We start from the raw sequence: 26,326 nt of genomic DNA, 5'->3' as shown, positions 1-26,326 counted from the left end.
AATCCCAGCTACTTGGGAAGCTGAGACAGCAGAATTGCTGAACCGAGGCAGCGGAGGTTGCAGTGAACTGAGATCGTGCCACTGCACTCCAGCCAGGGTGACAGAGTGAGACTCCATCTCAAAAAAAAAAAAAAAAAAAAATCCCTAGGGGAATTTAGTAATCACATGTTAAAACTGTATTGTCTTAGTCTATTTTGTGATGCTACAAAAATACCTGAGACTGGGTGATGGGGTTTGGCTGTGTCTCCACCCAAATCTCATCTTGATTTGCAGCTCCCATAATTTCCACATGAGAGTCACCTGGTGGGAGGTAATTAAATCATGGGGGCAAGTCTTTCCCATGTTGTTCTCATAATAGTGAATAAGTCTCATAAGATCTGATGGTTTTATAAATGGGAGCTCCCTGGCACAAACTCTCTCTTGCCTGTCACCACGTAAGACGTCCCTTTGCTTCCCCTTTGCTTTCTGCCATGATTGTGAGGCCTCCCGGCCATGTGGAACTGTGAGTCCATTAAACCTCTTGCCTTTATAAATTACCCAGTCTCGGATATATCTTTATTAGCAGCGTGAGAACAGAATAACACACTGGGTGATTTATTTATTTCAACTTTAATTTTTTAAAATTTAGAGACAGAGTTCGCAGTGTGGCCCAAGCTGGAGTGCAGTGGCTATTCACAGGTGTGATTATTGTACACTGTACCCTGGAACTCCTGGGCTTAAGAGAATCTTTCCATCTCAACCTTCTATGTAGCTGGGACTACAGGCACATGCTACTGTGCTCAGCTCTAAGACTGAGTAATTTATAATAAACGGAAATTGATTGGCTCATAGTTCTGAAGACTGGAAAGTCCAATATCAAGGTGCCAACATGTGGCAAGGGGCTTCTTGCTGTATTACCATATGGTGGGAGGTGAGAGGGCAAGAGCAGAGGGAGAGAAACAGACGGATAGAGGAGGCCAAACTTGTCCTTTTATAATGGCATCAATCCCACCAATGAGGATGTAGCCCTTGTGACCTAATCACCTCTTAAAGATGCTACCTCTTAACACTGTTGCAATGGCAATTAAATTTCAACATGAAAACAAAAACAAACTTAAAAAATAAATTTCCATACGAGTTTTAGAGGGAACAAATATTCAAACCCTAACATTCATTAATGTTAATGTAGCAATCAGGAAAATTCCTAAGTCATGGATGGAAGAAGGTGTCAAAGTCTTATTCAGAGTAATGCATTATAGAATGAACACAGACTCAGTGCAATAATGTCTAGTTTAGTGACTTAACCAATGCATTAAATTGTTTATCTAGGCAGGCATGCTGACACATGCCTGTCAATCCCAGCACTTCGGGAGGCGAAGGCAGGCGGATCACCTGAGGTCAGGAGTTTGAAACCAGCCTGGCCAACATGGTAAAACCCTGTCTCTATTAAATATACAAAAATTACCCAGGAGTAGTGGTGCACGCCTGTAATCCCAGCTACTCGGGAGGCTGAGGCAGGAGAATCGCTTGAACCTGGAAGGCAGAGGTTGCAGTGAGCCAAGATTTTTATTAGAAAAGAGACTAAATAAGCAATTAAATGATGTCTTTATCATGACCAAGGCAGACAAGACATGAAAGGACTTGTGAGATAAAGTCACTATGATTAAATGCAATGAACTACTGTAAATTGCACAAACTACCTAATTGACACCAAGAGTTGATCCTCCTGAGAGTATTTTTCAGAAGCTATTAGAAATAAATGAAATTTGAGAAGAGCTTTTGGGTCATCAGCATCTATATTTAGACTTTTCACATAATCATAGATCGCAGCACTTTGTCACCAAGAGGAAAATGAAATGGGGTTATCTCTTCATTGCTTTTTTCTTTTTCATTGAATACACTAGCAGTTTCTGTGATGAGACAAATCCCATTCTAAGGCTTAAAAATAGATGTTACTATTTTCACATGGGTTAAGATACAATCATTTAAAATGTATTAGTATTCATAATGTAATACAAATTTTTTAAAGCATGGCCAGGCATGGTGGCTCATGTCTATAATCCTAGTGCTTTGGGAGGCCTAGGCAGGAGGATCTCTTGAGGCCAGAAGTTTGAAATCAGCCTAGGCAAGATAGCAAGACCCCCCACTCTCCATAAAAATTAAAAATTAAAAATTTAATTGGGCATGATGGCATGCACCTGTAATTCCAGCTACTTAAGAGGATGAGGTGGAAGGATTGCTTGAACTCAGGAGTTCAAGGTTGCAGTGAGCTATAATCACGCCACTACACTCCAGGCTGGGTAACATACTGAGACCCTGTGTCAAAAAAAAAAAAAAAAAGAAAAAAAATAATGAGCACTTAAGTACTAAACATTATTCTTGCTTGTACTTCTTGTTTGTTTGTTTGTTTGTTTTGTGAGACAAAGTGTCGCTCTGTCGCCCAGGCTGCAGTGCAGTGGCATAATCTTGACTCACTACAACCTCCACCTCCTGGGTTCAAGAAATTCTCCTGCCTCAGCCTCCCGAGTAGCTGGGATTACAGGTATGTGCCACCATGCCTGGCTAATTTTTGTATTTTTAGTAGAGATGGAGGTTCGCCATGTTGGGAAGGCTGGTCTCAAACCCCTGACCTCAAGTGATCTACCTGCCTTGGCCTCCCAAAGTGATGGGATTACAGGTGTGAGCCACTGTGCCTGGCCTGCTTGTATGTATTATTTTAAGTAATCTTCAAAACACCTAAAACACCTTTATGCTATTTACTATTACTATCTACATTTTGCAGAACAGGAAACTGTGGTTCATCAAATCCAAAATAACAAAAACAGATACTTACAAATACTGCATAACTGTTCTAAGCCAAGTGTATTACAGTTGTCCCTCAGTATTCTTGGGGATTGGTTTTAGGACCCCTGCAGGTCTTTCAGGTCTGACTACAGGCAATTATGAAGGCAAAATCCAGGCATACTCAAATCTTGCAGTGGGCCCTGGGGAAACTACCTGTACAAAGATTGGCCCTCTGTATCATGGGTTTCACATCAAGAACACTGTATTTGTCATCCTCTTTTCGTTGTGGATGTGGAACCTGAGGATAAGGAGGATCGACTACATTTATTGACAAAAACTTGTATGTAAGTGGATGAGGATAGTTCAAACCAGTGTTGTTCAAGCTGTACCATGTTCAGGGGATGCCGAAAGTCTGTTTGGAGGGTCAAAAAAGTTTCACAAAAGAGGTGTCATCTGAGCTGGATCTTTAAGGATGAATAGCCAATGGGAGAAAGACAGATAAAATAACTGGAGGCTAGGCGCAGTGGCTTACGCCTGTAATCCCAGCACTTTGGGAGGCCAAGGTGGGTGGATCATGAGGTCAGGAGATCAAGACAATCCTGGCTAACATGGTGAAACCCCGTTTCTACTAAAAATACAGAAAATTAGCTGGGTGTGGTGGTGCACGCCTGTAGTCCCAGCTACTTGGGAGGCTGAGGCAGGAAAGTCGCTTGAACCTGGGAGGCGGAGGTTTCAGTGAGCCGAGATCACGCCACGGCACTCCAGCCTGAGAGACAGAGCGAGACTCCATCTCAAAAACAAAACAAAACAAAAAAACAACTGGAAAAGTGTACAGCTGGGACAAGGTCCTGGTCTCACAGGAAACTGAGCATTGAGTGCAACCTGAGCAGAAAATATGAAGTTAGGGAGTGGTGGGAAATGAGGCTGAAGATGTAATGAGAGGCTGACTGTGACGGTCACGTATGAAGCTGTCAAGTTTGGGATGAATTCTGCAGTCCCACACCGCATCAGAGACATACCCATTGAGTGACAGGATCAGCTTTGGAGCGAAAAGGATGAGGTCTACAAATAAGATATTGTTCATGAACGTAAGCAGAGAAGCCACATTTATAATATGTTTCTGAGCAAATATATTAAGCTTTGAAATTTAATGACATAAAACCTGGATTTGTCACAACATATCTGCATTATGGATTGATGCTGGCAATTACCAGGTAGTATCACTGGAAGGTTTTCAACTAATAGACAGCTACATCACAGCTGCCACCTGCTTGACAGCAATTATAGAAAGCCATCCCAATTAAGATGCAATCTGATTTTAGATACGTTAAGATATAAGGGGGGAAAACAGGTTTAGAATGAATGAAATGGGGGGCACTGAAATAGGGGGCACTGCATTAAAAATATATCCAAAAAGGCTGGGTGCGGTGGCTTATGCCTGTAATCCCAGCACTTTGGGAGGCCGAGGCGGGTGGATCACAAGGTCAGAAGTTCAAGACCAGCCTGGCCAAGTCGGTGAAACCCCGTCTCTACTAAAAATACAAAAATTAGCCAGGCATGGTGGCAGGCACCTGTAATCCCAGCTACTGGGGAGGCTGAGGCAGAGAATTGCTTGAACCCGGGAGGCGGAGGTTGCAGTGAGCCAAGATTGAGCCACTGCACTCCAGCCTGGGTGACAGAGCAAGACTCCGTCTCAAAAATAAATAAATAAATAAAATAAATAAAATATATATATATATATAAAAATCCAACCAGCTGTCCCTACTTCCAGTCTCATCTCTCTGGTCCAAACCAACGTCATCTCTTTCCTGGATCATTACAGTAGTCTCCTGACAGGTCTCCCTGCTTCTGTCCTTAATATCCCCTCCTCTTCTCTCCCAAATCTGTTCTCAGGAGGGCATCTAGAGTCAGAGCAAGTAATTCATGCAGAGTCCTCAGTGGCTTCCCATCTCACCCAGAGAAAAAGCTCATGTCCTTACAGTGGCTAGAGGGCCCTGCATGACCCAGTGCCTCATTAGCTCTCTGTCTCCATCATCCCTGCTCCTCTCCCTTTGCTTGCTCCACTCTGGATAAACGGGCTTCCATCGCCTGAAAGTTTTACCTCTTGTTCCCTCTGATTGACCTGCTCTTCTCTTGGGTAGCTGCAAGTCTCAATTTCTGAAGTGTTTCAACAAATGCCACCTTTTCAATGAAGCGTCCTTTGCCTGTCTTTGACTCAAATTGCTATCACACTCCTACTCCCTAACTCTCATTTACTGCCTATCTGCCTTCCCTACTTGCTTGCTTATTTATTTATTTACCTTTTTTGTCAGCACTTACCACTAATACAGCATATATTTGACTTGTATATTTCTTGTCTAGAATGTTAGTGAGGAGTCTGGCTTTTGCTTAAGCCAAATGTGTGATCTTTCAGGCCCAACTACAGGCAATTACGAAGGCCTTACCTGGCAGACCTCACACAGAAAGCTGCCACCCTCTGAGAGACATTTGGTGCACAGCCAGTGGGTCACGGTCTCTGAAAGAAGTTGTAGTCAAGGACTCAGGCTGTCCTGGTCAGTCATGCTTTTCCTGTATTTACATTCCTGGCCCCAGAGTTTTCATTGCTAGATGGCTAGCAGACCTTGGGTAGACGTCCTTTTCAGATGCCTTTGCCAAGACCTCTTTATGCGGGGAGGAGGGAGCCCTTGATGATGCATTTCCCTACTCTGACTCATCACCCAGGACTTTTCCACTCCAAGCTCTCACCGCTGCCCTCCTGCTTCAGGGTCCATAAAACTGCTTTAAGCTCTTGCTTTTACCATTGCAGCGAGCGATTAAAGGGTCAGTTCTTTCATCTCTGGCTTGTTGCTATAACCGGCTACTCTGACAGCTCTGTCTCTCCCTGCTCAGCTGAGCTCCTGACAATTCGTTTCACAAGCATCAGTGTTTGCTCTTTGCTTTCTCTGCTGTATCTCCAGCACCTAGAACAATATCTGGCACATATCAAGTGTTCAGCAATTTTTTGAATTAGTAAAATTTTATTACAGATTGTTAAACCAATGTATTATGCACAATGTGAAAGGAGTTATTACAATAGATTAAAGCTTCAAATAATTCTGATATTTTCATTGCCCATGCCTTAGCTTGGGCTGCTTGTAACAAAGTCCTGTAAATTGGGTGGCTTCTAAGCAGCAGGCATTTCTTAGAGTTCTGCAGGTTGCCAGTTTGAGATCAGGGTGCTAGCACGGTTGGGTTCTGGTGCAGACCCTCTTCTGGGTTGCAGATGGCTACTGTCTTGTTGTGTCCTCACATGGCAGAAATAGGACAAGCTAGCTTTCTGGAGTCCCTTTTATAAGGTCACTAATCCCTTCATGGGGGCTCCACCCTCATGACCTAATTACCTCCCAGAAGCCGCATTTTCTTTTTTTTTTTTTTTTTTTTTTTTTTTTTTTTTGAGACGGAGTCTCGCTCTGTCGCCCAGGCTGGAGTGCAGTGGCGCGATCTCGGCTCACTGCAAGCTCCGCCTCCCGGTTCACGCCATTCTCCTGCCTCAGCCTCCCGAGTAGCTGGGACTACAGGCGCCCACAACCGCGCCCGGCTAATTTTTTGTATTTTTAGTAGAGACGGGGTTTCACCGTGGTCTCGATCTCCTGACCTTGTGATCCGCCCGCCTCGGCCTCCCAAAGTGCTGGGATTACAGGCGTGAGCCACCGCGCCCGGCCTGAGAAGCCGCATTTTCTATAACACTGGGGGTTAGGATTTCAACCTATGAGTATTTTGAGGGGGACTGGTAGGGGGACACAAACATTGAGCTCCATTGCCGCTCACAACTTTGTTTCTTCTTCCAACCATATAATCACAGCTAAAAGGGCCAATGTTTTCTAAACTGGAAAAAAAAACAAAACAAAAACAGAACAGATACAGTTTTGTTTGGTGTAACCAACAGGAAGAAGCCCTGGGAATTAATATTCAAAAAGAGAAGGGGGGCCGGGTGCAGTGGCTCACACCTGTAATCCCAGCACTTTGGGAGGCTGAGGCGGGTGGATCACCTGGGGTCAGGAGTTCAAGACCAGCCTGGCCAACATGGTGAAACCTCGTTTCTACTAAAAATACGAAAATTAGCCAGGCGTGGTGGCGCACGCCTGTCATCCCAGCTACTCGGGAGGCTGAGGCAGGAGAATGATTTCAACCCAAGAGGCAGAGGTTTCAATGAGCCAAGATTGTGCCACTGCACTCCAGCCTGGCTGACAGAGCGAGACTCAGTCTCAAAAGAAAAAAAAAAAAGAGACAAAGAGAAGGGGTAAGATCCTGGATGTTAGGTCCTGGTGTTCCATTTGTCACTAGGTTGCCATTTGAAGGGTCTATACTAACAGAAACAAAATCCAGTATGCAAGTGGCTTTTCTTTAAGGGTTTCAAAATATCAATGGGGAAAGGGAAAGCAAATTAGAGAAAAATGTCTGGGGAAACTAGAGACATTTGTAATATTGTCAGGTTTCAACCAATCGTTACCATTGTTACAGTTCAAGAGTTGCATGCATTGGTAATGCACTCTTGCACTGTGTATGTAAGAGCAAGGAAACAAGTACTGACAGATTCAAGAGCCTTTCACTTCTTTCAAGAAGTTCCTGGGCTGCCCCAAAACTCAGACTGTCCCAGTCCAGAGGAATTCAGTCCCAGGAGAAGTTCTTAAAGGATACTACAAAGTGAAGGACTCCTGGACTGATGTGCCCTAATGAAGCCTTTGTGTATTATAGGTGTATCAATCCCACAAGTCCCCTTCCTCTAATCGCAGCTTCTTCCTACCTTACTTTCCTTGCACTGGAGTGGCATGGTAAGGGATTGTCTGACAAGACCTGTGTTAGTCTGCAGTCTGGGTGAGTGAGAAAGAAACAGGATCAACAATGGCCATAGCTGGGTGTGGTGGCTCAGCCTATAATCCCAGCCTGTAATCCTCGGCCTTTGGAAGGACGAGGTGGGCAGATTACCTGAGGTCAGGAGTTCAAGACCAGCCTGGCCAACGTGGTAAAACCCCATCTCTACTAAAAATATAAAAAATTTAGCCAGGCATGGTGGCGCGTGCCTGTAATCCCGGTTACTTGGGAGGCTGAGGCAGGATAATAGCTTGAACCCAGGAGGCGGAGGTTGCAGTAAGCCAAGATGGTGCCACTGCACTCGAGCCTGGGCAACAGAGTGAGACTCCATCTCAAAAAAAAAAAAAAAAAAAAGAGGAAGAAGAAGACAATGGCCACAATACCCCTGCATCCCTTCTCTCCCTTGAAATGTGGCCCAGTCCTTTCATGCCACCTCTAGTCCCCTAAAGCTTTTCCCAGTAAGACTCATCCACCACTCACTATTCTAAGACATTTCCTATTTCCTCCCCACACATCTGAACTGTTCTTTTGTTTTTGTTTTGTTTTGTTTTTGAAGCGGAGTCTTGCTCTGTGGCCAGGCTGGAGTGCAGTGGCCCAATCTCAGCTCACTGCAGTCTCTACCTACTGGGTTCCAGTGATTACCTTGCCTCAGCCTCCTGAGTAGCTGAGGCTACAGGCACGTGCCACTAGGTCCAGCTAATTTTTGTATTTTCAGTAGAGACAGGGTTCCACCACGTTGGCCAGGATGGTCTCGATCTCTTGACCTCTGATCTGCCCACCTCGGCCTCCCAAAGTGCTGGGATTACAGGTGTGAGCCACTGCTCTCTGCTTGAACTTGTTTACTCAGTATTCCATAATGTTTTCTTTATTTTTTATTTTATTTTATTTTTTGAGACGGAGTTTTGCTCTTGTTGCCCAAGCTGGAGTGTAATGGCGAGATCTCAGCTCTCACTGTAACCTCCACCTTCTGGGTTCAAGAGATTCTCCTTCTAAGCCTCCAAATAGGCACCCACCACCATGCCCGGCTAATTTTGTGTTTTTAGTAGAGATGAGGTTTCACCATGTTGGTCAGGCTGGTCTTGAACTCCTGACCTCAGGTGATCCACCCACCTCGGCTTCCCAAAGTGCTGGGATTACAGGTGTGAGCCACCGCACCCAGCCCTCATGATGTTTTTTACTAAGTCAATAAACTAAATCATAGGAAGTGATTGAACAAAAGTGGCGTAAAGCACTGCCTCCTCCAGAGCACTCAGTGGTCCCTGTTCCTAGCAGCTTCAAATGTAGCCAATTAAGATTGCAATGATGGACAACAGGCTTCTCTAGCTCTGATTATCCTGTCTATAGCTGACCTCATCTACCCCCTCTTGCTGACTCGCCACTGGAGGAATAACTGTACTACATGGTTGGACTGACCCATGAGTGACGGACCAAGGGCCAGGCTGACTGGCATCTTACCTGTTCTGCAGGAACTCAAAAGCCAACCTCTTACAAAAGTTGAGTAGAGTTGCTGGGTGGAGCATTCTGGATCTGTTTATCACCTCACTGCACAACTCCTGGACCTGAGATAAGTTCCATGACAATTGTGCTGTCATCAGAAGACTAATTTATCTCAGATGTGTCAGAAAAGGGGCTGCACAGGCAACCTAAAAGTTCATCCACTCTACAGCTGGAAACTTCACCTTATGTGAAGTGGGATTTTGTTGGAGTTTGTTTAGCTGTAAGGAAGACAGCTTGAATACACATTTCTCCAAAAAAGACATACAAGTGGTCAGCAAGCATGTAAAAGGATGCTCAACATCAGTGGTCCTCAGGGAAATGCAAATCAAAACCACAATGAGGCACCACTGCAAACCAACAGGACCTCTAAAATTGGGGGAAAAAAAGTGGGAAAAAAGTCCCAAGTCCCTCTGGGGAATTCCCACAGTGCCAGGCAAATTGAGATGATTGCTCACCCGAGGGCCACCGATAAAGCAAATGGACCGTGGAGAGCAGCTGTTTGTATTGATTCTTGTAACCAACAGGCCATGGCAGGCAGAAGTGATTACAATCTCTTCTGCCACAGGAAATAGATTTCTGTCTGTTCCCCTGGTGTCCTGGGGCTCAATACTGCCTTTACTCACCTTAGAAGAGTTACCAGAGTCCAGAAACAATTCATGACAATAAATCGTAATTCAGCTTTAAAAGCACCAGAAAACACATCCCACTGGTGAAATTCTGTCTCACCCAAATATTAGCACCATGCTGGAAATTTACAGCAAAATTTATAGTATATTATACTGAAGACAAGCCAGGAAGAAAAAGAAAAAGAAAAAAATATAAAATATAAATAGAATTTCTGCCAACAAGCAGAGATTAAATAAATCATAAATTCCAACCTGAAATTAAAACTATGGATGAAAAGTGTTCATGGGTGATGAAGACTTTCAAGATTCTATGTGCTTCCCCGGCTAAAAAATGTCCTAGAATCGTAATCATAGCTCTCCGAAACGTCCATTTAATAAAATTTGTAGGCCGGGCGCGGTGGCTCAAGCCTGTAATCCCAGCACTTTGGGAGGCCGAGACGGGCGGATCACGAGGTCAGGAGATCGAGACCATCCTCGCTAACACGGTGAAACCCCGTCTCTACTAAAAAATACAAAAAACTAGCCGGGCGAGGTGGCGGGCAACTGTAGTCCCAGCTACTCGGGAGGCTGAGGCAGGAGAATGGCATAAACCCAGGAGGCGGAGCTTGCAGTGAGCTGAGATCCGGCCACTGCACTCCAGCCTGGGCCACAAAGCGAGACTCCGTCTCAAAAAAAAAAACAAAAAACAAAAAAAAAAACCCATAAAATTTGTAAACTATACCCAACCTCAAATCCGATCAGAATAAGCAATATAATATTAAAGGATTGTCATTTTATCCATCAAAACTAAATTCCTGTATTCCACAGGGAAGATATAACATCCATTTATAATCAGCTACCAATGTTTTTGAAAATACATATTTTCTTTTACAGTGAGACACATTAATGTTTTGAGTTTGGAGAATCTCAGAAACAATGGCCATCTGAAAATAGGTCCAAGCCTAGGAGATACAGGGAGACCCCATCTCAACAAAAAATTAAATAGTTAGCCAGGCATGGTGGTGCATGCCTGTAGTCCCAGCTACTCAGGAGGCTGAGGTGGGGCCCAGGAGGTCAAGGCTGCAGTGACCTGTAATGGTGTCACTACACTTTAGCCTGGGTGACAGAGTGAGACCCAGCCACTCCCCACCCTCACTTCCCCCCAAAAAGAAAAAGAAAATTCCTTCTCAGGAATTTTATTCAGGCTCCTACATTCTATTCAAGAAACTGTAAAGGAAGTGAACAAATAGTAGTAGGAAAGTTTTATGCAAAAGAAATGACATCTCAATAGCAATACCCATGAGGTAGGCCTACCCTGACAGTTCCTTAGCTTCTGTGTAGCTCATCCAAGTGATGTCTTGCCATCAGCAGAACCAGACGGTTTTATAAAAATAAACTGATACGAAGACCTTTTCTCCAGGATTCATGCAAAGAAGATAATTACAATTTAAGATGAGCTGCCAAACTCTTCCTCTTCACATGATGAGCTTGTGGTTTCTTAGCTGTTGCACATAAAAGAGACATTTGACCAAAAATGACTCATTTTGTTATATAGCTTATAAATATTTTTAAAAAGGCAACCCCTTTTTTCTTCTTCCCTTACTATCTATCTTATCTATCTACCATCTTTCTATCTATCTATCTATCTATCTATCTATCTATCTATCTATCTATCTATCCATCCTGACTTTCTATAAGAGAGAGAGAAAAAGATAAAGCGAGACACAGTTTTACAATTGGCAGGGGCCAAAGGCATTTCATGGCTTTGGAAGTCAAACACATGTTTGTTACTCAATTGATAAATTCCACATGACAATCATAGGATGGGTTGGTTGTTTTTTCCAAGGCGTCACTACATCATGCTTCTCTTGCTTAAAATTGCTCAGCGTCAGTGGTGTCCCATTCCTCAGCACTACACTTCTTTGTTATAAACTTAAAGTCAAATTCCATACTACTTCTATAATGAAACCTACAAGAATATCTTGGATTTCAGCGCATCGTGTTAAACTTCATTTGGAAAACGAAGGAGGCAGCTGCTGAGGAAAGCAGATCAAAAGAGGATGTGCTTCTATCATCTGCTACCACACCTGAGGCTGGTACGCCTGTCCCCAGGCCCAGGGCCCTCTTTCATTAAGCCAAAATAATAGGATTGTCTCTTTCCCTCTCACGTCTCTCTATCTAGGTTGTCTTTTAAGGACTTTCCCCTTCAGATTTGTTCTTAGAGATCAGATAAAGCTTTTTTTTTTTTTTTTCTTTCCGGGGGGGATGGAGTCTTTCTCTGTTGCCCAGGCTGGAGTGCTGTGGTGCAATCTTAGTTCATTGCAACCTCCGCCTCCCATGTTCAAAGGATTCTCATACCTCAGCCTCCCAAATAGCTGGGATTTCAGGGGTGCACCATCATGCCCAGATAATTTTTGTATTTTTAATAGAGACAGGGTTTCACCATGTTGGCCGGGCTGGTCTTGAACTCCTGACCTCAGGTGATCTGCCTGCTTTGGCCTCCCAAAGTGCTGGGATTACAGGCGTGAGGCACTGTGCCTGGCCAGATAAAGCTATTATCACCCGGATATAGTTTTATTTGATCCAGCTTCTCACAGCTTTGGAAACAGTACAAGATCCTGCTTTCCTTGAAGATAGATGGCTTTGAACCATCCATGTCCTAGGGCGGATATCAATCACACTACATAATTTTAGTAACTACAAATTTAAAAATAATTTAAGGTGCAAGAAGGCCTCCTGCCTTACTCTGGGCTTAACTGAATCAACTTTCCATTGTTTCAACTGTGAGAGAAAGAAGTTCCTCTCCTCTGGAAGGGAAAGTGTGGGAATACTTCCCGGGAGGTCCTGTCTGATCGGAGAGTGGGGAGAAGGAACCGAGCGTGCTCAGCTGAGTCCCTTTGCTGTATTCTGTTTCTCTGTCCTACTCTCCTCAAGAACCCCTCCTTCTACATCTCCATGAGAGACTACGCTTTTTTTTTTTTATTTTTAATAGAGAGGGGGTTTCACCGTGTTAGCCAGGATGGTCTCAATCTCCTGACCTCGTGATCCGCCCGCCTCGGCCTCCCAAAGTGCTGGGATTACAGGCGTGAGCCACCGTGCCCAGCCTGGGAATATGCTTTTTATATCAGGATCTGGCTCTACAGTGGAGAGACATAAAATTTGGGATGGGTAGGATCAATTTAGAGGGAAGTTATTAGGAACCCAATTTTATCTAATGTCTATGCTTTGTTCTCCAAACCAGCCCTTTCAGTAATAGAACTGGGCTTTCTTTTTTCTCCAAGCTGTCTAATTCCTCTGTTCACTTCCGAAGTGGCTTTGAAATCAAAGGATTGATAGGAAATTATTACTTCTATAGAAACAAAGAATCCCCAAATCCTAGTGGCTAAAACAACAAAGATTTATTTCTCACTCCTGATACAAGTTCACTGGGGGTCCGATCATGTGCTTTGGCTATGAGTTGCCACACAGTGGGAGTTTAAAATTTTTTTTTTTTTTTGAGACAGATTCTCGCTCTGTTGCCCAGGCTGGAGTGCACTGGCATGATCTTGGCTCACTGCAACCTCTGCCTCCCAGGTTCAAGTGATTCTCCTGCCTCAGCCTCCTGAGTCACTGAGATTACATGTGACCATCACCATGCCTGGCTAATTTTTGTAATTTTGTAGAGATGGAGTTTCACCATGTTGGCCAGGCTGGTCTTGAACTCCTGACCTCAGGTGATCCACCGGCCTCAGCCTCCCAAAGTGTGGGATTACAGGCGCTCACCACTGTGCCTGGCCCTTTTTTTTTTTAAGAGTTCTTAAAGACCAATTTCAAGTGTTAGCACCTCTGAGTAAGACTTTATTAGAAAATAGAAGTAGAAGCAATCTTCAGATTTGAATCCTGGGATGTAATTACAAGGACTGTGACAGAGTAGTGTTTTTAAACTTAACGCTTTCTATCGGGGAGCCACATTTATAATAAACAGCAAAAAGAATTATCATCGACAACTGAATAGGCCTTTTCACATCCCCCAGATTTGCTGAGAATTATTTTTGGGAATACTTAATTCAGAGCTTTTCTTTCAGGGTGTTGGTACTTTCCCTTTTTGGATATGAGTTATACAAGACTAACCTCTATTATTTCTGGATTACATGTCAGTGATGGAAAAATGAATTGAGTGCTTTGAGGGGGAAAGAAATCATTACCAGAAAAATGAATAGACCGATTGTACTGGATTACTAAAAGTCGGGGCTCTGGAAAGATCTTTGGTTTGATTTTCCGGGAAACGTATCTTCTTGGATACTCTTCAGAGTTGTGATAAATTCCTCCAGCAGCAGGTGGGAGGTAGGCCTGTTTATACCACACTTTCTCCTGGTCCTGGGCTTCCTAGGCTGACTTCAAAGAGAGGTCTTTTCTTTGCTGTGTGGTATTTAAAGAAAAAAACTGCTTTGAACTCTCAGATATCGGGCATTTTGGGAACAGTCAACAGCCAGCCAGATTTACATGTTTATCACTTTTGCCATAGGATGCAGAAAATTTTTCCCCTCACTCAGTGAACAGTGGTATTTATCTGTTCCATAGGTATGTACTATGTGCCAGATAGTACTGTGTACTGATGATACAACAATGATCAATTCTGATAGTTCTTACCTAACAGAGCTCTCAGTTATGGATCAGGGAGGTGGATCTAGACAGGTAAACAGCTTACAATTCAGGGTGAGAAATGCCATGATAAGGACATACCAGATGCTGTGGGAATCATGCAGATAACAGAAAACCAAACACCACATGTTCTCATTCATAAGTGGGAGTTGAACAATGAGAACACATGGACACAGGGAGAGAAACATCACACACCAGGGCCTGTTGGTGGGTGGGGGGCTGGGGGAGGGAGAGCATTAGGAGAAATACCTAATGTAGATGACGGGTTGATGGGTGCAGCAAACCACCATGGCATGTGTATACCTGTGTAACAAACCTGTACATTGTGCACATGTATCCCAGAACTTAAAGTATAATAAAAGGAAAAGAAAACAAAAGAAAAGGAGATCAGAGAAGACTTTCTTAAAGAAGTGACTTGTAATTGTGATCTGAGGGATCGTAAGTCATAACCAGAGGAAGAGAGGGTGAGCAAAGGCCCTGAGAGTGGAGACAGCGTGGCATATTTGAAGGACTGAAGGTAGAAAGTATGTGTGTAGGTGAGGGGAAAAGACACCGTTTTTAGGGAATTGTTGAATAGGAAAGGAATACGGTGTGAAGTTAAAGTGTAAGCAAGTACAAGGTCCTGCAATGTCTGGAAAAACCTGTTAGGACTCGCAGCCTCTATCCTCAGGGAAAGTCACTGAATTACTTTTAGCAGACAGGATGCATAATGGAACGTACGTTTCTGGAAACCACTTTGATTTTTCTGTTGCCAATGGATTAGAAGCGACAAAGTCTGGAGAGAGGAGTTGGAAAGACCAATGGGGGGGCTATGGAGGCATCCAGGTGAGAGATGGCGGTAGCCTTGAGACTATACATTGGCGGTGAAAGGCACAGACTGGGTAGATTTGAGAAAAGTTTAAAGGTAGAATTGGCAAGACTTGGTGACAGACATGATACGGATGGTGTAGGAAAGGGAGGAATCTAGCATAATACTGAAAAGGCTCAAGGTTCTGGGTTGGCAGTGAGATCATTTAATAAGACAGGAAACCCAGGAGAAAGAGCAGACTGGGAGGTTAAGATCATGAATTCAATTTGGGGCATGTTGATTTGAGGTATTTATTAGAGGCTGTTGATGACCCACTCATATCCCCTTGACCAACCATTGAAGCGAGTGGCAAAATTGCCCAGTGGCTGAAACAACGGACTATGGATACAGTCAATGCATGTTATAAATCATAGTTCTTTCAATTAACTAGCTGTGGGTCATGGTACAACTTCTTTTATCTGTTTCCTCCTCTATAAATTGGAGACAGTCACTACCTCATGGGGTTGCTATACATACTAAATACCTGTATACATAATAGAATTTCCCATGTAAACTCCATCGTCAAGCAACATCTGAACTCTACATACCAGAAGGCTCTTCTCTCCTTGTCCACTAAGCACTTGCTATTTGTGTTTGCAATTATAGTACAGGTATTTTCATATCAGTATCGTCTTTATTGACAAAAGCCCTCAGCAGCAGTGTATTAGTTTCCTACTGCTGCTGCAACAAATTAGCACAAACGTAGTGACATAAACCAACACAAATTTATTACCTTGTAGTTCTGGAGGTCAGAAGTTTGAATTGGGTCTCGTGGAGCTAAAATCAAGGTGTTGGCAGGACTACATTCCTTCTGGTGGAGTCTCTGGGGGAGAATCTGGTTTTTTGCCTTTTTCTTTTCCAATTTCTGCATTTCTTAGCTTGTGGCTCCTTTCCTCCATCTTCAAAGACAGAAGGTAGCATCTTCAAATATCTTTCTGCCTTACTCTTTGGGATTCCTCTTCTACTAAAAGGATCCTTGTGATTACACTGGGCCCATGCAGATAATCCAGGATAATCTCCTTGTCTTAAAGTCAGCTCGTTAGGAACCTTAATTCCACGTGCAACCTTAATTCCTCCTTGCTATGTGTGTTAGTCCACTTGTATTGCTATAAAGGAATACCTGAGACTGGTTAATTTATAAAGAAAAGAGGTTCATTTGGGCTCTGCAGGTTATACAGGAAGTATGATGTAGGCACTGGTTTCTGGTGAGGGCCTCAGGAACCTTCCAATCATGGCAGAAGATAAAGGGGAGCAGGAGTGTCACACGGCAAGACAGAGAGGGAGCAAGAGAGGACGGGGAGGTGCCAGGCTCTTTTAAACAACCAGCTCTCGAAGAAACTACCAGAATGAGAGCTCACTTATTACCACGGGGTGGGTACCAAGCCATTCATAAAGAATCAACCCCCTTAATTCAAACACCTTCCACCAGATCCCATCTCCAACACTGGGGATCACATTTCAATATGAGATTTGGAGAGAGACAGGCATCCAAACTACATCACTATGCAACATAACACATTCATAGGCTCTGGGGACTTAGGGATTCTTTTTTATTCATAGCTCCATTTTTCATACTGTCTTATTGCGTTGTGTCACCCTCTGCTAGGACTAACATTTCCAAATCTTGTGATATTCTTGTACATAATATGTGTTGTGCAATAAAAATATATCTGGCCTGAAAGCAGTAGTGATGATTTTTATTTTATTATTCATAATTTATATGAGAAACACAAAACTCAAACTTTCAAGTGACATAGTAAATAGGTGGTAGAAAATAAATATCCATAGGACTTTTTCCCCAGTCTTCCTAACAATGACAAGATAGCAGCTGGAAGATTATGAGAAAGCAATAAATATTAAACACCAATGGAAACAGTGGCTGTCTAAAGGCACCCAGAGCACACAGTCAATCTTTACTAATGATTCTTTTCCAGACCTAAAGTTCTCTATTGGCACTACCCTATAAAGCTTTAATGAGCTCTATTCCACTCTGATCTGGGAAGGAAGGGAGAAGAAAGGGAAGCAGAAATGTAGATGTCATAAATATGAACAAAGACCCCAGAGTATGAGAAGAGCAACCTCAACCACCCACCCAACCATCCTCTAGTACAAGAGGCCAATTCACACAGGGGCCACAGCCCAGGCTGCCAGGCTGACCTGTGCCAAAAGAGATGTTACCTGAAGGCCGCTGAGTGGTCCCAGCTGGCTGCAGCCTGAAACACTTCTTAATCTATCTGTCTCTAAGTAGAAAAGTCAAATAAAGTCATTAATATCTCTGCAATAAATAGTTTACGAGATTGATCGGCAGATTAGCAAAGGATCCAAGAGAATGGGACCTCAGCCTAGCAAAGAAGCAGGCAAAGTTTCCCAAAGGTATGTTGCAGGTCACCCTGGGCAAAGTAAAGGAACTGAGCACCAAAAGCATTTAAACAACTTCCTGGAACCCCCCACATCCTCATTTTCAGATACATAAAATTGGCATTAATGACCTATCATACGAAAATAGCTTCTACTTTCTGAATACGAATTAAACATCAGACCTGGTACTAGGTACATTATACGTATTATCACTAGTTCACTGGGTTCCTTTCAGCACCTACAATTAGCAGAGAGGGCCAATTGCAGTGGCTCACGCCTATAATCCCAGCACTTTGGGAGGGCGAGGCAGGCAGATCACCTGAGGTCAGGAGTTCAAGACCAGCCTGATCAACATGGTGAAACCCCATCTCTACTAAAAATACAAAAATTAGTCAGGCATGGTGGTGGGCGCCTGTAGTCCCAGCTACTTGGGAGGCAGAGGCATGAGAATTGCTTGAACCCGGTGGGGGCTGAGGTTGCAGTGAGCTGAGATGGTGCCACTGCATTGCAGCCTGGGCGAAAAAGTAAGACTCCATCTCAACAACAACAACAACAACAACAACAAAAAACAAAAACAAAACAAAAAAGAAAAAAAACAAAAAAACCCCCCAAAAAAAACAGAGAGGGATCTGAGGCCAGAGAAGTTCAGTTACTTACCTAAGGGCACACAGTTGATACATTTCATGGCTGGGATTCAAATTCAAGATGTCTGACTCCAGAGCCCTACCTTTCAATCAGGAAGTACCTTATACAATCTTTTCCACAGGATGGTTTCTTCCTCAGTGGGAGAATGATTTAAATCATCAGCTCATCTTGTCCTATGACAAGTGGCTTTTTCTAGGTTTATTTGGGACAAATGCATAAACTAAAAGCTATGCAAGAATATCAGCAAGGGAAATAAATGAATGAGAGCTAGGTATATTGCTCCATTCTGCATCTCCAGAAAGGGTTAACTTTTGGCAGTTTAGCTGAGATGTGGGAGAACAGATGTGTAATACTTTGTATCAACAAATATTTAGTGATGCCAGAAACAAAGATGGCTTCTGGTATTTCACACCTAGCCTTCAGGAAGGCCTGTTAAACTTGATTTTCCTCTCTGCCTTGGAGAGACACGAAGTTGCTAAGCTACCATGGGGAAGGCAACTTCCGCTGTAATTGCTTTCCCAGTTTTCATACTGCCCTAGAATTTTTAGTTTTCCACTTTTGCTGAATCATTTTCACACCAGCACCTAGGACAATGACAATGAACTGTAAAAGCATGTCACTGGGTACGTCATGACCATCCACCAAAGTCTAATTAGCTGGTGCTTTCACATGGGAGAGTACTTACCGTCCATAGCCACTGTGTTCTTGTAAAAATAGGCTAGAATTACTCTCTCGCTCTTTCTGAAAGAAGTAGGGAGAGGGTTAGAGTTATTGTGTTGAAAGAGAACAGGACAATAACGGCCACAAAATCAAATCACAAGCAAAACCTTGCTGATACAACTCTATTTTGTTTTGTTTGCTTTTTGAATTTTTTATTTTAAATATTATTATATAGTGACTTTGAGTTTTTGAATTTTATTTATTTATTTTGAGACGGGGTCTCGCTCTGTCACCCGGGCTGGAGTGCAGTGGCACGATCTCGGCTCACCGCAACCTCCGCTTCCCAGCTTTAAGTGGTTCTCCTGCCTCAGCCTCCCCAGTACCTGGGATTACAGGCACAGGCCACCACGCCCGGCTAATTTGATGGCTGATGAATGTATCATCATCCTTAATTTCTTAAAAGTTAATTTTTTTTTTAAATTGAGGTATAATTTATATCCATAAAATTAACCACTTTACCTTGGTTTTGAAAAAGAAGAAATCGATCACGTGATAACCTCACCCTATAAAAAGATAACCTTTAAGCTGGAAACAGATTTCTGAACATGCCATGTTTGTCTAACTTTCTCTGGCTTCCTGCCCCTTGTTCTTCTGCCTTTGCAGAAAAAAAAATCAAATTATTTCTATATTTGGAGAATTGTTCAGTACAAGTTCCTTCTCCATCTGCTTGCACTCATGTTATTAACAAATGTTCCCTCTTTTCTATTGATTTCATACTGGCTCTCTAACATTCTACACAGCTTTTGTATTAATTAATTTTTTAAAGATAGGAATACTTGTATTTCGCACAAAACACAAAGTGGAATACTGAGGTAAGTCTCCCTTACCCTGTCTCTTCCAGCAACCCACTTCCTTTCTGAGGCCAAAATTTTCTCAACTTTCTTTTTTTTTTTTTTTTTTTTTGAGGCGGAGTCTCGCTCTGTCGCCCAGGCTAGAGTGCAGTGGCGCGATCTCGGCTCACTGCAAGCTCCGCCTCCCGGGTTCCCGCCATTCTCCTGCCTCAGCCTCCTGAGTAGCTGGGACTACAGGTGCCCGCCACCGCGCCCGGCTAATTTTTTGTATTTTTAGTAGAGACGGGGTTTCACTGTGGTCTCGATCTCCTGACCTTGTGATCCGCCCGCCTCGGCCTCCCAAAGTGCTGGGATTACAGGCTTGAGCCACCGCGCCCGGCCTTTCTCAACTTTCTTAGGCATCATTAGACAGCTATTCTATTCATTTACAAATATATACATATACTAATGTATACAAATATAGGTATACAAACATATATAGAAGTATACAAATGTATGTGTATATGTGCATATAAAATATAAATAGGTACATAAAATAAATTATATACATGCATACACATATACATTTCCCACACACAAATGAGGGCACATTCTACCGAATGTTCTATGCTTTACTTTTTACTGTTAATAATAACCCTATTCTTGGGATTCTTTCCAGAAAATTACATTTATAGGAGTTTGTTGTGTCCATTTTACTGTATTTTAAAAGTATATAATAATTTACTGAAAACCATCCCATTACTGGCTGGGTGCAGTGGCTCACGCCTGCAATCCTAGCACTTTGGGAGGCCGAGGAGGGCAGATCACGAGGTCAGCAGTTCGAGACCATCCTAGCCAACATGGTGAAACTCCGTCTCTACTAAAAATACAAAGATTAGCCAGGCATGGTGGCGGGTTCCTGTAATCCAAGCTACTCCGGAGGCTGAGGCGGGAGAATCGCTTGAACCTGGGAGGCAGAGGTTGCAGTGAGCTGAGATCACACCACTGCACTCCAGCCTGGCCACAGAGGGAGAGTCCATCTCAAAAAAAAAAAAAAAAAAAAAAACCCTATCCCATTACTGTCATGTACATTGTTTCCAAACTGCCCTTACAATGTCTTACAAAGTTCCAGAACAGTTGCAGGCTGGTGTGTAACTTCCGACCTCAAGTCATCTGCCCACCTCGGCCTCCCAAAGTGCTGAAATTACAGGTGTGTGTCACCGTGCCCAGCCTGCTGCCCTTACAATGAATACACAATTTTATTTAAACCATTTCACACATATGAAACCAACTCTGTAAGCCAATTACTTATAAGTGGAATTTTTGATCAAAAAGTATGTACGTTTCTGCTTTTGAAGGGTATTGCCAAACTATCCTTCAGGGAAATTGCATCAATGTGCACTCTGTTAGCAGTGGAGCGCGGTGTTTCTACATAGTCTACTACGTGTACTTAGTAACTATTGTAACATAATTTCAGACTAACTAATAATAAATATTCAATGATTAATATCAGGAAATTAGCATTAATGGTTTCTCAATCTTTATTTTCATGACATTAACATTTTTGAAGAGTGCTGGCCAGTTACTTCAAAGAATAGCCTTCAATTTGGGCCTGTTTTTTTTCTTTAAAACAAAGAACCAGAGGGGGTGGGGTAGCATAAAAAAACAAAACAAACAAAGAAACAACAAAGAACCAAGTGCTGGTGGGGGGCGGTGGCTCATGCCTGTAATCCCAGCACTTTGGGAGGCCGAGGAGGGTGGATCACCTGAGGTCAGGAGTTTGAGGCCAGCCTGTCCAACATAGTGAAACCCCATCTCTACCAAAAATACAAAAATTAGGCGGGCATGGTGGCCTGTGCCTGTAGTCCCAGCTACTTGGGAGGTTGGGGAAGGAGAATCACTTGAACCCAGGAGGTAAAGGTTGCAGTGAGATGAGATCATGCCACTGCACTCCTGCCTGGGCGACAGAGCGAGACTCTGTCTCAAAAAAAAAAAAACAAAAAAAAACAAAAAAAAAACCCACTAAATAAAAAGAACTAACTGCAAAAACTCAAAGCAGAAAAACAAAGAACATTTGCAAGGCATAAAAAAGAAAAAGCAAAGGCGGGGCACGGTGGCTCACGCCTGTAATCCCAGCACTTTGGGAGGCTGAGGCAGGCAGATCAGGAGGTCAGGAGATCGAAACATGGTGAAACCCCGTCTCTACTAAAACTACAAAAAATTAGCTGGGCGTGGTGGCACATGCCTGTAGTCCCAGCTACTGCGGAGGCTGAGGCAGGAGAATCGCTTGAATCTGGGAGGCAGAGGTTGCAGTGAGCCGAGATCACGCCACTGCACTCCAGCCTGGGGCAACAGAGCGAGACTCTGTCTTAAAAAAAAAAAAAAGAAAAAGAAAAAAGAAAAAACAAAGGCCGGGTGTGGCGGCTCATACCTGTAATCCCAGCACTTTGGGAGGCCGAGGTGGGCGGATCACCTGAGGTTGGGAGGTCGAGACCAGCCTGACCAACATAGAAAAACCCTGTCTCTTACTAAAAATGCAAAATTGGTGGGGCGTGGTGTGACACGCCTATAATCCCAACTACCCCAGCTGAGACAGGACAATCGCTTGAACCCGGGAGGCAGAGGTTGCGATGAGCTGAGATCAGGCCATTGCACTCCAGCCTGGGCAACAAGAGTGAAACTCCATCTCAAAAAAAAAAAAAAAAAAAAAAAGAAAGAAAAAACAAAGAAAAATAAATGTTAGAAATAATAGTTTGTTTTTTTAAAGACTATTTACTATTTTTCTTAACACTTATGCCAGATATTGAGTTAAGCATTTTGCACAGTGGTAGTAGCTAGCATTATTATGCAAGACAAAGTGCTAAGCACTTTGTACGCATTGTCTCATTTAATCCTCAAAAATTCTTTCAAGTTCTCCTTATTATGGATAAGTAAACTGTGGTACAGAGAGGTGGAATTGTTTGCCTCAGGTCACAGAATTGGTTCTCTTCCTCTTCCTCTTCTCTTCCCTCCCTGTCCTTCTCTTCCTTTCTTTTCAAGTTACAAAAGTTATGCATGATTATTATAATAAATTAACATAACTCAGAAGGGGAGAAAGTAAACATGGAGTGCCCTAGCCCCTCTCCAGTGTCCCACACCAGAGGTGACCTCTTTTAACAACTGGTGGGCGCAGTGGCTCACACCTATAATCCCAACACTATGAAAGGCAGAGGAGCCGGGCGCGGTGGCTCAAGCCTGTAATCCCAGCACTTTGGGAGGCCGAGACGGGCGGATCACGGGGTCAAGAGATCGAGACCATCCTGGCTAACACGGTGAAACCCTGTCTCTACTAAAAAAAATACAAAAAACTAGCCGGGCGAGGTGGCGGGCGCCTGTAGTCCCAGCTACTCGGGAGGCTGAGGCAGGAGAATGGCGTAAACCCGGGAGGCGGAGCTTGCAGTGAGCCCAGATCGAGCCACTGCCCTCCAGCCTGGGCGACAGAGCGAGACTCCGTCTCAAAAAAAAAAAAAAAAGAAAGGCAGAGGTGGGTGGATTGCTTGAGCGCAGGCATTCCAGACCAGCCTGGGCAACATGGCAACGCCTGTCTCTATGCACACACACAAAAGCCCAGCACGGTGGATCATGCCTATAATCCCAGCACTTTGGGAGGCTGAGGCAGGCAGATAACTTGAGCCCAGGAGTTCGACAGCCTGGGCAACATGGAGAAACCCTATCTCTATTTAAAAAAAAAAAATTAGTTAGGTGTGGTGGCACGCACCTGTAGTCCCAGCTACTTGGGAGGCTGAGGTGGGGGTATCACTTTAGCCCAGGAGGTTGAGGCTGCAGTGAGCCAAGATCTTGCCACTGCACTCCAGCCTGGGTAACAGAGTGAGACCCTGTCTCAAAAAAAAAAAAAAATCATGAGAAACAGAAGCTTAGAGAGAGAGAGAGGCTGGGCGCGGTGGCTCACGCCTGTAATCCCAGCACTTTGGGAGGTCAAGGTGGACAGATTACCTAAGATCATGAGTTCAAAACCAGCCTGGTTAACATGGTGAAACCCCATCTCTACTAAAAATACAATAATTACCTGGGTGTGATGGCACAAGCCTATAATCACAGCTACTCAGGAGGCTGAGGCACAAGAATCACCTGAACCTGGGAGGCAGAGGTTGCAGTGAGCCGAGACCGTGCCACTGCACTCCAGCCTGGGCAACAGAGTGAAATCTGTCTCAAAAAAAAAAAAAAAAAAAAGAGAGAGAGAGAGAGAAAGAAAGAGAGTGAATGAGAACAAACAACTGTGCATGTTTATTTCCAGACCATTTTCAACTAGAATCAAGAATCTGATCTGAATCTAAAGCCCTTCTTGATAATGAATAATGAATATTCACTGTTGCCCTCCATATGCAAATAGCAAAGTTATATTATTATATGTATACTATAAAACAAAATGACTCTTCAAATTTTTTTATTATTTTATCTTTTTTTTTTTTTTTTTTTTTTAGAGACAGGGTCTCACTATGTTGCCCAGGTTGGTCTCAAACTTCTGGGCTCAAGCAATCCTCCCACCTCAGTCTCCCAAAATGCTGGAATTACAGGTGTGAGCCACCACACCTGGCCTTGATGTTTTGATACATGTATCAAAACATATTGATATATATATCAATATGTGATTGTAAAATGATCACCACAACAAAGTTAATTGACATATCCATCACCTCACATAGTTACCATTTCCGTGACTCACTGCAGCCTTGACTTCTTGCACTCAGGTGATCCTCCCACCTCAGTCTCCCCAGTAGCTGGGACCATAGGTGCCTGCCACCCTACCTGGCTAATTTTGTAATTTTTGTAGAGATAGGTTTTCGTCATGTTGCCCAGGCTGGTCTCCAACTCCTAGGCTCCAAAGATCTGCCCTCCTCAGCCTCCCAAAGTGCTGGGATTACAGGCTTGAACCACTGCACCCGGCTTCTTCTTTCTTTTCTAACTTCTTGAATTGTACATTGAATGCTTAATTGACTTATCTTTAATTTAATTTCTTTCTGATGTAAACACATTTTAAGGCTCTAATACTCAAGATGAAACTTTAGCTGAGGGTGGCATAAAAGCAGATTTCCTGGGTCTGGATCCCAGCTCTTCACTACTAGCTACAAGACCTTGGGCAAGTTATCTCATTGCTCTGTGCCTTGGTTTTTCCTTCTTGTTCAAGTCGCTTATTCTTTGTCTTTATTGTGTTTTAAGTACTTGATCCATCATTATCTGATGTGCATGTGTTAATTCTCCCAGTTTGAGAATTAACATATTCCAATTAACATAACTCTTTTTTTTTTTTTCCTAGTGCCTACAAGTACATGATGATTCTATCCTTTTGGTGAACTGTTCCTTATCATAGTGTTAATCCCTCTTTATTCTTTTTTTTTTTTTTTAGATAGAGTCTCTCTCTGTTGCCCAGGCTGGAGTTCAGTGGCGCAATCTGAGTTCACTGCCACAACCACCTCCCGGGTTCAAGCAATTCTCCTGCCTCAGTCTCCCGAGTAGCTGGAACTACAGGCACGTGCCACCATGCCCAGCTAATTTTTTGTATTTTTAGTAGAGATGAGGTTTCACCATATTAGCCAGGATGGTCTGGATCTCTTGACCTTGTGATCTGCTCGCCTCGGCCTCCCGAAGTGCCGGGATTACAGATGTGAGCCACCACACCCGGCCCCCTCTTTATTCTTAATAATGCTTTTTTATCTTAAATTATATTTTTGCAAATATTAGCATTTTTATACCAGGTTTCTTTTGTTTGGAATAGATGTTGACAGGTTTATATTTTTTCATATCTTCGTTTTCAAAGACACCCAGCTAGTGCGTGGCAAAGCCAGTTTCATTCCTGCATCCCCTGACCCCCGGTCCATTATTCTTTTTTTCCTGTCTCAATATATCTCAGGTCCACCTTCTTTCAAGATTCAACATAAGTCACTCTTCACTTTGAGGCTCTCCCAGCAACTCAGTCTATTGTGATTGCTTCCTCTTCGGAGTGCTCAGCGTCCACAGTACTCATCTGATCCTTAAAATCTTAAAAGTATGCTATCTTGGTTTTGTGTTGATATCTATCCCGGAAGTTCTTTGAAAGCTACAATATGAATTATATCTCTTCTGCAGACTACTCCAGAATTACTTTACTAGGGGGGCTAGTGGTACAATCTGATTGGGAAGGCAGTGCCTACGGGACTTGTCTTGAAACTGCACTTGCATAGCAGACATTTCATTTTATTTGCAGTGATAGAGGGTGGGTGTTTGGGAAGAGGTAAGCTAATGCCCCCCATATGCCACTCTTTCAGCTGTCACTGACCTCTACTGGCTTGCCTGTGATAGTGGTTTCCAACAAATTTAGCTGCTCTTCAAAATCGCCATGGGAGTAAGGTTTTTTTTAAGTACTCATTTTCAGATCTCCCTCCAGAGCCACTGAGTCAGAATCTCTTGAGTGGAGCTTGGGAACCTAGTGTTTAAGGAGCTCTGTTCAAATTCAAGACATCTAAGCACCTAGTCCGTAGGCAGTAACTGCTTGTAAATACACGATGGGTACCAAGTCGGGAAACAGAAAAGCTTTAATTGACATTACATTATAATGTATAAGAAAGTGATATCTGTTTCCAAACTCCCATTGC

The 26,326-nt window shown here is 43.3% G+C and overlaps 1 long non-coding RNA gene across 10 annotated transcripts in view; it reads right to left on the bottom strand.

Moving 5' to 3' along the window:
* Window positions 1-26,326, bottom strand: part of LOC106992551 (uncharacterized) — a 134,125-nt gene that overhangs the window by 50,758 nt on the left and 57,041 nt on the right. For 3 of the 10 annotated variants that reach the window (XR_013401967.1, XR_013401962.1, XR_013401968.1), the window contains 5 exons: window positions 23,764-23,900; window positions 18,893-18,948; window positions 17,383-17,444; window positions 15,938-16,103; window positions 11,031-11,218 (listed from right to left, as the gene is read on the bottom strand). This is a non-coding gene — a long non-coding RNA (uncharacterized LOC106992551). Of the gene's footprint in view, window positions 1-11,030; window positions 11,219-13,719; window positions 14,115-15,937; window positions 17,445-18,892; window positions 18,949-23,763; window positions 23,901-26,326 lie in introns of those variants that run through there. The other 7 variants (XR_013401961.1, XR_013401958.1, XR_013401959.1 and 4 more) reach the window with 5 other exon arrangements.

Source organism: Macaca mulatta, chromosome 12 (genome assembly GCF_049350105.2).
Source record: "Macaca mulatta isolate MMU2019108-1 chromosome 12, T2T-MMU8v2.0, whole genome shotgun sequence".
Taxonomy (NCBI): domain Eukaryota; kingdom Metazoa; phylum Chordata; class Mammalia; order Primates; family Cercopithecidae; genus Macaca; species Macaca mulatta.
This window is presented reverse-complemented; position numbering and strand designations above follow the sequence as displayed.